At 33.5% G+C, this 13,136-nt stretch overlaps 1 pseudogene; it reads right to left on the bottom strand.

Moving 5' to 3' along the window:
- Positions 1 to 9,306: 9,306 nt before the first annotated feature.
- Positions 9,307 to 12,674, bottom strand: LOC114386327 (annotated as a pseudogene).
- Between the last annotated feature and the right edge of the window lie 462 nt (positions 12,675 to 13,136).

The following is a 13,136-nucleotide window of genomic DNA, read 5'->3' as shown; positions in this document are numbered from 1 at the left end:
GATTTTTCTTGTTTTGTATGACTTTAGCAAGTTTCCTAAATGCATGGAATGAATCACTTTTATGTGTAATAAATAATGTCCAAGTATATCTAGAGAAATCATCAACTATAACTAAAGCATAGTAATTTCCTCCAAAACTCATGGTTCTAGATGGACCAAATAGATCCATATGCAATAACTGTAATGGTCGAGTGGTTGAAACAACATTTTTAGATTTGAATGAGACTCTTGTTTGTTTGCCCTTTTGACATGCATCGCATAATTTATCTTTTTCAAATTTCAATTTAGGCAAACCAACTACTAAATCCTTTGAAATTAATTTATTTAAGTGATCCATGTTTATGTGAGCAATTCTTTTATGCCATAACCATGGATCATCATCTTTACTAAGAAAGCAATGATTGTTTTCTTGTTTTATGCTTAAGTCTATCATGTAAACATTATTGACTCTATGTCCTACATGCTTTATATTAATGTCATGCTTATGTTCTATAAGACATTTCTGAGAATCAAATGATACTAGATAGCCTTTGTCACATAGTTGACTAACGCTAAGCAGGCTATGCTTAAGGCCTTCAACAAGTAGAACATTTTCAATGGAGTTTGAAGAATTTGTACCTATTTTACCCACTCCAAGAATTCTACCTTTGTTGTTGTCACCATATGTTACATGCCCGCTTTTCTTTGGAGATATGTGTGTAAAATTTGATGCATCTCCAGTCATATGTTTTGAGCATCCGCTATCTATGTACCACTTCTTTCTCAAAGATACCTGCATAATCAAGTTTTTGACTTAGGTACCCAAATTTTATTGGGTCCTTGCATGTTAGTATTAACTGAGGATCCTTTTGGGACCCATATCATTTTAATATTACTGTAATTTTTCTTGAAGTAGCAAGTTGATATGCCATGTCCTCTTCTTCCACAGTAAAAACAAGTGATAGAATTAGAATTACATTTTTGTGTGGAAGTGGAAAAGTTTTTATGAACCTTTTGTAGTTTTTCAGATTTATACCCTAGTCCATTTTTATTAGACACATATCTTTGTTTACTTAATATAACATCTAAATTATTTCTACTATATGAAAATTTTGCAAGTGAATTTTTTAACTCTTTAATTTCTTTTACATATTTATCACAACAACTACAAGAATCTGTTATTTTCTTGTCATTTATAGTGGAGATATTAACTTTTTCATTTGTTTTAGAGATTGAAACTTCATTTCTAAGAAGATCTAATTCTTTGTTTAATTTTGAAATTTCATTTTCTAAATTTGAAATTGTTTTCTTTGATGATGAAACTAATTTTGCAAGTTTAATTGATTCTTTATGCAAATCAGCAAATGCATCTTGCAATTCATCAAAAGAAATAGATAAGTTGTTTGAAGATGTTACCTCTTCATCACTTTCGTAACTTTTTGCCATAAGGCAAAGATTTATCTCTTCATTTTCAGAATCATCAGAGGATTCCAAATCATTTTCATCCCATGTGATGTATGCTTTCTTTAGTTTCTTCTCACTATGATTTTTCTTTTCAGATTTTTCCATCTTTTTCTTGAAGATGGGACAATCAACCCTCAGATGTCCAGGTTGATTGCATTCAAAGCATTTTAGAGTAGAGGATGAATTTTCTGTCCTTCTCTTTGATTTAAAATTTGGTCGCCTCTGATTTCCTCTTACTTTAAGAAATTTGTTGAACCTTTTTACAAAGAAACTTAGATCATCATCATCATCTGCATCATTATCCTGATCACTTTCTTCTTGAATTGAGGATGATGCTTTAAGAGCAATTCCTTTCTTTTTCTTGTCATTTTCTTCATTTTGGTGCAATCTCAATAGTTCCATCTCGTGTTCCTGCAACTTACCAAATAAAGTGGCAAGAGACATGTTAGACAAATCTCTTGATTCAGAAATAGCCGTTACTTTGGGTTGCCATTCTCTACTTAAACATCTTAGCACCTTGTTTATAAGATCTTCATTTTGAAATTCTTTGCCTAAGGCTGCTAGATGATTTACTATATGTGTAAATCTCTTTTGCATACTCTGAATATTTTCATTTGTATTCATTCTAAATAATTCATACTCATGAGTTAGTGCATTTATCCTAGATCTTTTAACATCTGTAGTTCCTTCATGTGTTAATCGAAGAGTGTCCCACATTTCCTTAGCACTCTTGCAATTTGAAACTCTGAAATATTCATCCATTCCTAGGGCAGATGTTATTATGTTTTTGGCTTTTAGGTTGTATTGTACTCGTTTTCTATCCTCTTCAGACCATCTATCTCTAGGTTTTTCTATGGTTATGCTTTCACTTGATGAACTACCATCTATTGAAACTCTTTCTACTGTGGTGGGTATATAAGGCCCTATTTCAATGGCTTCCCAGATATTTAGATCTATTGCCTCGATAAAAATTTGCATTCGGGTTTTCCAGTAGTGGTAACCCTCTCCATTAAAGATTGGAGGTCTATTGATAGAATTCCCTTCTGGAAATAAGGAATTTGCTGAGGCCATCTTTTTCTTGAAGCTTCTAAACTTTGTACAAGAATGAAGCTCTGATACCACTTGTTAGACAAGTGGCCTCAGATATCTTAAGAAGGGGGGGTTGAATTAAGATATTCCAAACTTTTCTCCTAATTTAAAAATCTATCTTACTTTTTACTTAAGTTATGAATTCCCTTAATGACAATCTTCTTTAAATATTAATTCAAATGAAGCAACTTGAATATGAATATAAAGCAATAATAAATAAAGGAGATTAAGGGAAGAGAAAATGCAAACTCAGTTTTATACTGGTTCGGCCACACCCTTGTGCCTACGTCCAGTCCCCAAGCAACCCGCTTGAGAGTTCCACTAACTTGTAAATTCCTTTTACAAGTTCTAAACACACAAGGACAATCCTTCCTTTGTGTTTAGAGATCCTTTACAACAAGAGACTCACAGTCTCTTAATCCCTTAGAGAATGAGAAGAAGAAGAGGAACAAATCTCTCTAGAAAGAGATGGATTTTACAGATTGAGCACTCAATTAATTCCTTAATGAATTGCAATTGAATTGGCCAAGGAATTCTTAAGAGGATAAAATGAAATTGCTCTTTGAGAGGATAAACACTTTGTTGTTCTGAAAATCTCTGAGCAATTTCGTGTTTAAGTCACATATATATAGACCATTGGTGGTCATGAGTAAAGCCTTTGAAAAGTTGTGACTCTTGAAATTATTTTTCTGAAATTCCTGTCTGGTAATCGATTACAGTAATTGTGTAATCGATTACAGCTTTTAAAATTTGAATTAAAACGTTTACTAACTGCTGGTAATCGATTACCAAAATTGTGTAATCGATTACACAGTCTAAAATTTCGAATTCAAATTTTTATAGCTGTTATAAAACGTATTTGGCCACTGGTAATCGATTACATCCTCTGGTAATCGATTACCAGAGAGTAAAACCTTTGAAAAACACTTTTTATTTTAAATCACTTGGCCAAACCTTTGCTAATTCAATTAGGAATTCCCTTCCTAATATTCTAGTGATCATCTTGATGTTGTGCCTTGTAATCTTGAAGTATTGTCTTGAAATTTAATCTTGAAAAGCCCATTTGCATCAATTGCAACACATCATCATGATCATCATCAAAACATCAAAGCCAATTGCATCTACAAAAAGTTTATATCTTTGATATACACACTATTCAACCCCCCCCCCCCCTTAGTGTGTTTCTTGTAGTTTCAATTGGTATTAGAGCTTGACCTTAAGGGTTGAGTATTTGACAATACTAAGGAAAAGATCCTATATATCAAAGATATGGAAGAAGGATTTGCCACCAACAAATCAGCTCTATTCAGAGGGATAAACTATGACTATTGGAAGGAAAATATGATAGCCCATTTCAAATCGATTCATATAGAACTACTGGATGTGGTGGAAAACAGAGATTATATTCCATATGATGTCCAGCTAAATGGGATTCCTAGAAGCCAGTGAACGAAGCAACAAAAGCTCAGATTTTTGCTAAACTCCAAAGCTTGGAATGCGATGTTGTATACTCTTTCAGAATAAGAGTACACCAAGGTACAAAACTTCAGAAGTGCTACACAAATGTAGGACATTGTGGCTGTAACAAATGAAGGCACATCACAGGTAAAGAGGAACAAACTCAATCTCCTCATCTGTAAGTATGAACTCTTCTCCATGGAAGAAAACAAAGACATACAATGTATGTTTGGACGTTTCCAAACAATTCTTAATGAACTAAGATCCTTAGGTAGAACTTATGATAATCATGATCACATTCACAAAATTTAGAGAGGTCTATCTAGGGAGTGAAGATTACAGGTAACAACACTTAGAGCCTTAAAGAATCTTGATTATATGTCTCTTGAGGAACTTGTCAGTACCCTCATGGTTCAAAAACAAGAGCTCCAACAAGATGAAGGTCTTAGAAGAAAAAAGTCTGGCTCTCAGTAGTCAAAAGAACAAGAAAGCATCATCGCCCAATGAATAAGTCTTGAGAAGTTCATCCAATACACTTAAAGTCAATGATTCATCTGATAATAAATCTGAAGAAGACTCAAACGAAGATGAGCTTGCCTTCATCTCTCGCATAATTTGCAAGATGTGGAGAAACAAAAGTGGGTCCAAGTGGAGAAACTCCTCAAGAAGAATGCTCTGAGACAAGAAAGAAAAAGACAAAAGCTCCATAGTTTGCTATGAATGCAAAAAGCTTGGACATTTCAAGTCTGAATGTCAAGATCTGGAGAAAAGTCAACATAAGAAGAATTTCTTTAAGACTAAAGAAAAGAAGGGGCTTATGAGCACGTGAGAAGACCTGGATGACACATTGTCTGATGAAGATGATGAAGAAGCCAACATATGCCTCATGGCAGACACAGCTTCTGAAGGGTCTGAATTAGACCAAAAAGATGAGGTAAATTTCGATGACCCTAAATTCCTTAGAAAAGCTTATCATGAGCTTCTATCTAACTCATATATTCTCTCAAAAAGCTTATAAAAACCTACAAAGAGATTTCAAAAATCCATCAAAAGATCATAGAAAACTTGAGAAAATCCTTCAGGATCAAGTAGATGTTTCACTGGATGAGTCCACTCAGACATACGAAGCTTGCATAACTCTTAAAGAAAAAGAGTCCAAGCTATGTCTTGAGATTAAGACAAGTGCCGGCGAAAAAGCTACCCTTCTTAAGAACTTTTAGGAGTGGGAAAACAAACTGAAAGACCTTCAAAAGGAGCTTAATGAAGTTCATAATCATCAAAAAGAAGAAAGATATGATCTTTGGAGAGTGTGCACAAGCACGCAAAGATTATGAAGACCTCAAAATGACTTAACATAATCTTTGGGTGGAATGTGAAGATCACAAGAAATCTATGAGTTTCTTGAAAATGAGCTTATGAAGAATTAGGAATTTAAGGGTCAACCTCAAAATGTTATCAAACTTCATGAGGAAATAAGAACCTTAAAGATTACATTATCCAAATTTGTCAATGGAACAAATATCTTAATAAACTGTTAGGATATTGTAGAAGTTCCTCAGACAAATTTGGAAATGGATATGATGGGAAGGTATATGTTCATGATGAGGACACCATTGTATGCTATAAGTTGTAGGGACTATCTATGGAGGGACTTTGTTGGTGTTTCATTTCCTCGTAGGCTTTTGTTGTAGGCCTAGCCATCCTTTTTAGCAAAATAATAATAATAATAATAATATTTTTTTAAAAAAAAGATTTGAACATAATAAAATTATTTTTTAAAATAGTTAATAACACATTATATATAACTACAATAAAATTGTAGATGTTATCTTATAAAAATTGATTAATATTTAAAATTTCATGAGTCATTTTTTCTTAATAATGATAGTGATACAGTACTTTAGTGAAATTTATAAATAAAAATGTAAATATAATATCATATTAACATGTATTTTTTATTTTTTTATAATTAAATATTTTTTTACTATGTTTATTATAAAAAAAAATATAAAATTAATATAAATATTAAAATTGGAAAGTTTGTTAATGATAGATTTCACATTTACACAAAAATCAAAGGAATTTTTTTTTTCATTATCTATGTATTTTAGTATTAATTTATTCACACACACACACACACACACACACACACACACACACACACACACACACACACACACACACACACACACACACACACACACACATATATATATATATATATATATATCAATCATGAGTATGACTCCTATGAGAACACTATCTTATGCAAGAACATGAAAATAACTAATAGCAACCATCAGATCAAAATTAAAAATAATAAATGATTGAGATTAAAATATTTAAAATTTTAAATTAAAATCTAATATATCATCAAATCTCTAAAAGATTAATCAAGTAACAAACAAATTTATAAAGATCTCAATTATCATTTCTTAAAATATCTCAATTAATCAATCATTATCACCATGACTATCATTGCCACCACCAAGACCACTGTTGCAGCCATCACCATGATCGTCGTCACCACCCCTGTCATGACCTTCGTCATCGTTGTTGCCACCACCATGATCACCATTGGAGCTACCATCATGATTGTCATCATCACTACCACCGTTGCAACCACCACCGTCTTAATCGTTGTCATCGTCGTTGTCGCCACCACCACTACTAACGTCAATGGTGATGGTGTCAACAATGACAACGACAACGATCATGCCAACAAACAATGAGTTTTAACTAATGTACACACTATTGTGTATTTATGGGTTTTGTTAATATAGACACCCTTGTTTTAATACGAGACACACACATATTATCTTCAAAATTCAAATCTACTCACACACATGAGAGATATACTATATGCATCTAACGAGAGAGAAGTTCACCATTTCATGAAAAATAGTGTATTCAAATGAGAAGAGATACGAGGAAGAGTAGGACAATGATGAGAGAACAAATAGATATAAACATTTATATATATTAGGGGATTGAACATTCTAACATAGTTTGTAATTTTTTTCAAGATCTTTAGTTCATACTCGAATTTCAATATTTTTTTAAAAGAAATTATCAAGAACAAAAAAAATCACAATATAAATTATTTTGTATGAATCTAAAATTTGATTTATATGTTTAAAAAAATTATTGGTTACACATTTTAATTATTATATAATTTATATATTTAAATTATTTATTTATTAAAAAATTTAGTTGTGTAAAATATATATTTGTTGTGTTTAGTGCAGAATATTAGTATTCTTCTATTTCATGTAAAGAAATTTAAAAAATTAAAAATAAATAATAAATTTTATTTTATAAAATAATTTAAAGGTAAACTAAGACCTCATAATAAATAAACATGATTCAAAATAAATTAAAATCTATAAAAAAAATTAATGAGAAAGCCAATGAAGCGCTCAAATTGGGAAGTAAAAAAATGATATTTTAGGAGGAGTTTAGATTTGAAGAGGAAAATGTGTGAATAAGATTCTTATAAGCTATGAAAAAGTTTCTCCTATTAAATTAATAACTCCTTTTATCATGATTTCCTCTATCAAAATAAATTATGCGCTCCATTTGGACGGAAATATAAGTAAAAACAAATTAATTTGTGTTGGACTAAAATATTAATAATTTTAATTAACTCTCCTATTTAATGGTAGTATCTCTAAAATACCCTTCATTAAATTAGAGTTTTATTTTCAACATTTTGTTTTTTTCCTATGTAATTAATGTAAATGGTACTTTAGAAAATAAATTAACTTTTTATTGAGATTATCAAAATTAAATGATGTAAACTAATTTTTTATGGATGAATTTTATTTTTTTTACTTATATTTCAGTCCAAACTAAGTATTTCATTAATTCTTTATGAAAAATGTTTAGCTTTAACTTCTCTTTTTAAGAAGATAATATCAAAATAAAAAAGGTTGAGCCAAACACATCTTAAATATAAGAACTAAAACTAGTCTTACCAAAAACTAAAATATCAAAAAACATATTTTATCCTATAAACTTGTGTACAACTCAAATGCCTTTTTATCTCTAACTCCATAATTTGTGTTAAACAGACCTCACCACAAACTCAGCATGTGTGCTGTGAATTGAACTAAATTCATGCATTGGGTTGATTTGTGCTATAAATTTGACTGATGCTGTAACATCCTACTACGTAACTCAACAGAAATCAAGAAACCAATAACTATGGGTGTGCGTTCAAATATATTTTGCTATTTGGTTTTTTGCAGTTACAGGGCAATGACCACTTTAAACAAACAAAATCCATGAGTGACAAAAATGCATGCCAGACAAGTTTTCAACAAGAGTAACAGTCCATCTAGAAAGGTATGTTAACCACAATGGCTGCCAAGGTAGAATTGTTTGACATACTCGGTCCCGTCACTGCTTTTCCTAATATTTACTTCTCTACAGCCGAAATTCCTTGGACTTTTCAATGGAAAGTAACACCCCCAACCCAAAAACCTCTAATAGCACTCACAAATAAGAAAACCAGACAAAATGTTGAATAGCATTCAAACATGCATCAACTCACAGTGTTCCTCGTTCGCCAAGCATCTTAACTCATCGGCAAACATTTGTAAGAGAGTACAAAATAACAAAACAGAAAGAGAATGATCATTTGGACAAGATCAAATAATGCTTTGGGGTCTTTGATGGACGCATATCAATGCATGACGTGGAGACAAGAGGAGACCATACCACAAAAATTGCAGCCGTTAGCTACACAAGTTAAAGCATGGTTGCTTTTGTGCATTCCCCTAGCAAATATGATAGCCTTCACCAACAGACAGTCATGGAGTTCTTTCTCCCACTCAAAGGTTTCAAAATATTTTAACCTTCACTGAGGGAAAAATCCATGGAAAATGGGATAAAAAGGAGGGTCATGCAAACAACCATATATGAATAGAGGAATTTCCTGCAGAAGAGTTGGAAGCCAAAGGAGATACTCAAAAGTAACATCCCCAATTTCCTTTTCCTTTTCTTTTCCCCTTAAAAGATTGCATATTCATGTGCTATTACTCAAGTACAATGAAATTGATGTAGTACAAAACAGTAGGAAACTATGTCTGTGCTTGAAGCCATGACAATTTAAGTAACCTGTTGAGGGATTTTCTTCAAAAGAATAAAAGCCCAACTTGAAATATGTAAAATCTTTGAAATTATTTGAAGAAGATAGAAACGGATATTTGCACAATAATAATGTTGTATTACTAACTTACAAGTAACTCCGGCATACCATATCAATGTTTAACTTCCCTGCATGTATGTGCTATGTCCTTCACAGCTTTGAAATGAATGAACTAAACTAAAACCTTTCAATTTTCAACTTCGAAAGTCATTCATGTTGCTCGTTTTTGGTTTTATTCATCATCATTTATTTTCAAAGAATATGTGAGTATGATTTTACATACACCAGTAACATGAAATCCTCTGGGATAATATATACAAACATGGAAATAAATTATGGCAAAGAAGGCGTGAGGGAAGGCTTTGTCACTTTCAGCTCCCCACAATCACTAATATAAACACTCGTAAGAGGCCTGTTCCATATGTTACGTGCATTCTGAGCCCTTTCATCTCCAAAAAATCGAGCCAAGTCGTTAAACTGGCGAATTCGCTCAGATGGTTGGTATGTGGGAATGGAAGCTATAGCTGTGATGACATCCAATCCTGCAATTAGATTCAACTAGGAGATAAGCACTTTCTTGGTAGTAAAGATAAATTAACATTCGTATAATTTAGCCCCCAAACATATCAAATAGTTCAATATTCCAACAACTGCCTCGTGTCATCGTATCAACAGTTTGATGCACGATATTGTTGAATGTAAGTCAAAACAAATTATTGGAACCTGGATGTAAGCATATACTCTGTACACGACCAAACATTTTGTGTAGCGAACTTTACTAGGTGATAGCAAATGTGAATGCGTCCATGTAGGTTTCACAAGTGGTCAAGGATCCCAAGTTAGCTCTCATCTTTCCCATGAATGCAGGTTCAATTCCCCCACAATGCAACCAAAATTCTGCTTGGAAGGCAACCCTCTTCACAGAATATCATGGTGCCTAGGGGCAAGGTGAGTAGTTGCGATTAGATAAAACTGTTTAAATTTTAGGCCTGTGTCAAAATTCTCTAAGTCTCTATTAGCAACCCTAACATGTCATTGGCGCACAGCCTAGTAGGATTGGGGTGTATCCTGTTCTACTATTTTTTACTCAACTGAAAGAAAATGCAAACATAATAATAATTACATACACAGAATCTCAAGCTTATTTTTTTTCCCACTCTCCTACAAAAGCACGGAACTAATATTTGCATAGGTGTTATCTAGGTGCTTCCAATGATATTTCCAACATCCGTTTAATTAATAAGATGAACCTTTGACCATGTACATAAAAACATATAGACTTGATACCATTGATCTTGAATCAATGCCCCTAACAGGCAAGATAAAATAACAAGAAAAACATGAGTCACCTCTGTGGTTCTTTTAACGACTAACAGTTGTTTAAAATTTTTGAAAGACTGGTGAATCAAGAAATCTTACAATTTTAAGTTTGGGTATAACTCAACCTTACAAAATTTGCTTGAAAGCTTAGAACTGTCTTATATACTTTAATTTGGTTATATGTCCACGTAGATCTCCAATGAGAAATTGTCCTATTTTCAATTTTCTCAAAATCTTCATTATACAAACTAACATGATCAACAGCATTACCTTCAAGCACAGTGCCAAAGAAAATGTTCTTATTATTGAGCTAGGGGCAAGATTAGTACTTGTGCCTAGATAAAAACTGAATTTAGCAATTTAGACCTATGTAGTAATTTTCTAGGCAAGTCTCTACTGGTGATCCCAACCTACCATTGGCGCCTTGCCTTTTTTTGGGAAAAAATGTAAATTATATTAAACCCAAAATGATACAATAATAAACGGGACATACCCCGCAGTTAAAGAAAATCAAAAGTCTCCCTAATACAAGAAGACCTATATCAAGATGCTAAAACAAATGCAACAGGTGCGCTTGTCTATACATAAGAAACTTAATCTTGTCTATACATTGGCGCCTTGCCTTGGTAATATTGAAGTGTGTCCATGTTCTACCACTTTTCATTCAACCAAAATAAGATGCCAACATAATAACGATATATCTCAAACTAAATATTTCACCCTTCCCCAACCAAGCTATTGAACTAATTTTTGCATAGGCATTGTCATAGGTGCTTCCATTGACATTTTGAACACTTAAATAAGATGGACCATAGACATTAAAATACAAATGCTAATAACATACTCCATAACACACTTTTTTATTATCAGTTAAATTTTCTTAAAAATCACAAAATTGTGTGGGTCTCAACCTTTTCTAATGCACTTCACTCGTTACTTTGTAGTTTTCAATAATGTTTGAAAGAAGAGAGAGCATTGATAAGAATATGATGTTAATAGCACTTCTGAGAACATCTACACTTGATAATTGATAGCATTGAGCTCGAATCAATGCCTCCATATATGAAAAGATAAAACAACGAGAAAAAAGGGGAAAACATGAGTCGCCTCCCTAGTTATTTGAGGACTAATTGCTAATTAAAATTTTTGAAAGACTAGAAGATGCTCTCTAAAATTAATATCAATCTTTAAGAAATTTTCTTGTTTTGAAATGAGAAATGCTGGCAACATTCTCTCTATCACTCTCTTTTCAACATTCTCTCTATAATTGGTTGAAATTTATTGTAAATCACTAATTTTAATGAGTCTCACTGCTAAATAAGGAGAGAAAGTCATTAAATGAGAAATATGACTCATCAAAATGAATGATTTCCAGCAATCAAAGAGAAACTGTTAAAAAAAAAAAGTGTCACATAGAGTATGCTAAATTTCAGAATCTTCAATATACAAACTAACATTACCATCATTAGCACTACCTTCGAGCACCGTTCCAAAGACAATGTTCTTGTTATCGAGCTGGGGGCAAGGCCCGGGACCAGTGGTGATCAAGAATTCTACATTCCGGTACCCAGGATCGAGCTTAATCTCGTCGTCGTCGTCGTTTTCGGAGAGCGAGAGCGAAACAACGCCGGGCCGGGAGTGCGTGAGGGCGAACGCCTTAGCGTCGACCGTCTCCGTGTTGCGCGGCAGGTCGTGCGGCGGGCGGACCTCGCCCTTGTCGGGGCGGCCCTGGCGCCCGGCGAGGAAGTACTGGCCGGGGAACACCTTGTGGACGAGCGTATTCTTGTACGAGGATGACGTGGCGTTGAGGCCGCCCAGACACATGGACTTGAAGTTCGAGACGGTGAGGGGGACGAGGTTGCCGTAGAGGCCCAATACGACGCGACCCAATAGGTTGGAGTCGGAGCAGAGAGGGGAGAGGGCGTCGGCGCGGTCGGGGAGGAAGTTGTTGGGGCAGAGGCTAAAGTCCATGAAGACGCGGTCGGTGACTGTGGGGGTGGTGGGAATGGGAGTAGGTGGAGGTGTGGATGGGAGAGGGTGGTGGTGGTGGAGAGGAGGAGGAGGGAGCGGCGCGTGAAGTGGAGAGAGAGAGAGGGTGGTGGTGGAGGGAGAGAGAACGCCATCGAGGTTCATTGTTGGGTTTGGACTTGAGACGGAGAACTTGCAGTGCAGGGCAGGCTCGCTATGGGGTCCACCTTGGATTGGGTAACAGATAATGCAAATTATGACAACTTATGAAATTGCCAACTAATACTTACAGCCTTTAAAAAAAATGGTGAATACAACCTTTAAATTAGGGGACAATATACATATATTATGTTACTAGTGCAAAAAAAATTGTATTATTAATTAATTTTAAAAAAAAACTTAAATGTAATTTTTAAAATAATTATTACTAAAATTAATAAAAGTTTTATATTGATCGTCCAAAGAAACATAAGTTTTATATTAATTCACTCAATCTCAGGTATGTCCAAACTCTTCTAGTTATATGATAAATTTTTAATAATATAAGTATTTTTATACTATACAAAAATAGATTAAGTTTTACACACTATTAATTATGAACATTGAATAAAAAATAGTTTAATCAAATGAGGATTGAATAGTATTGGACAAGTGACCTCATAAATTTTAAGAAGGAGAAGGAGTTGAATTAAGATTTTACAAATTA

This window comes from Glycine soja, chromosome 15 (genome assembly GCF_004193775.1).
Source record: "Glycine soja cultivar W05 chromosome 15, ASM419377v2, whole genome shotgun sequence".
In the NCBI taxonomy this organism is placed as follows: domain Eukaryota; kingdom Viridiplantae; phylum Streptophyta; class Magnoliopsida; order Fabales; family Fabaceae; genus Glycine; species Glycine soja.
This window is presented reverse-complemented; position numbering and strand designations above follow the sequence as displayed.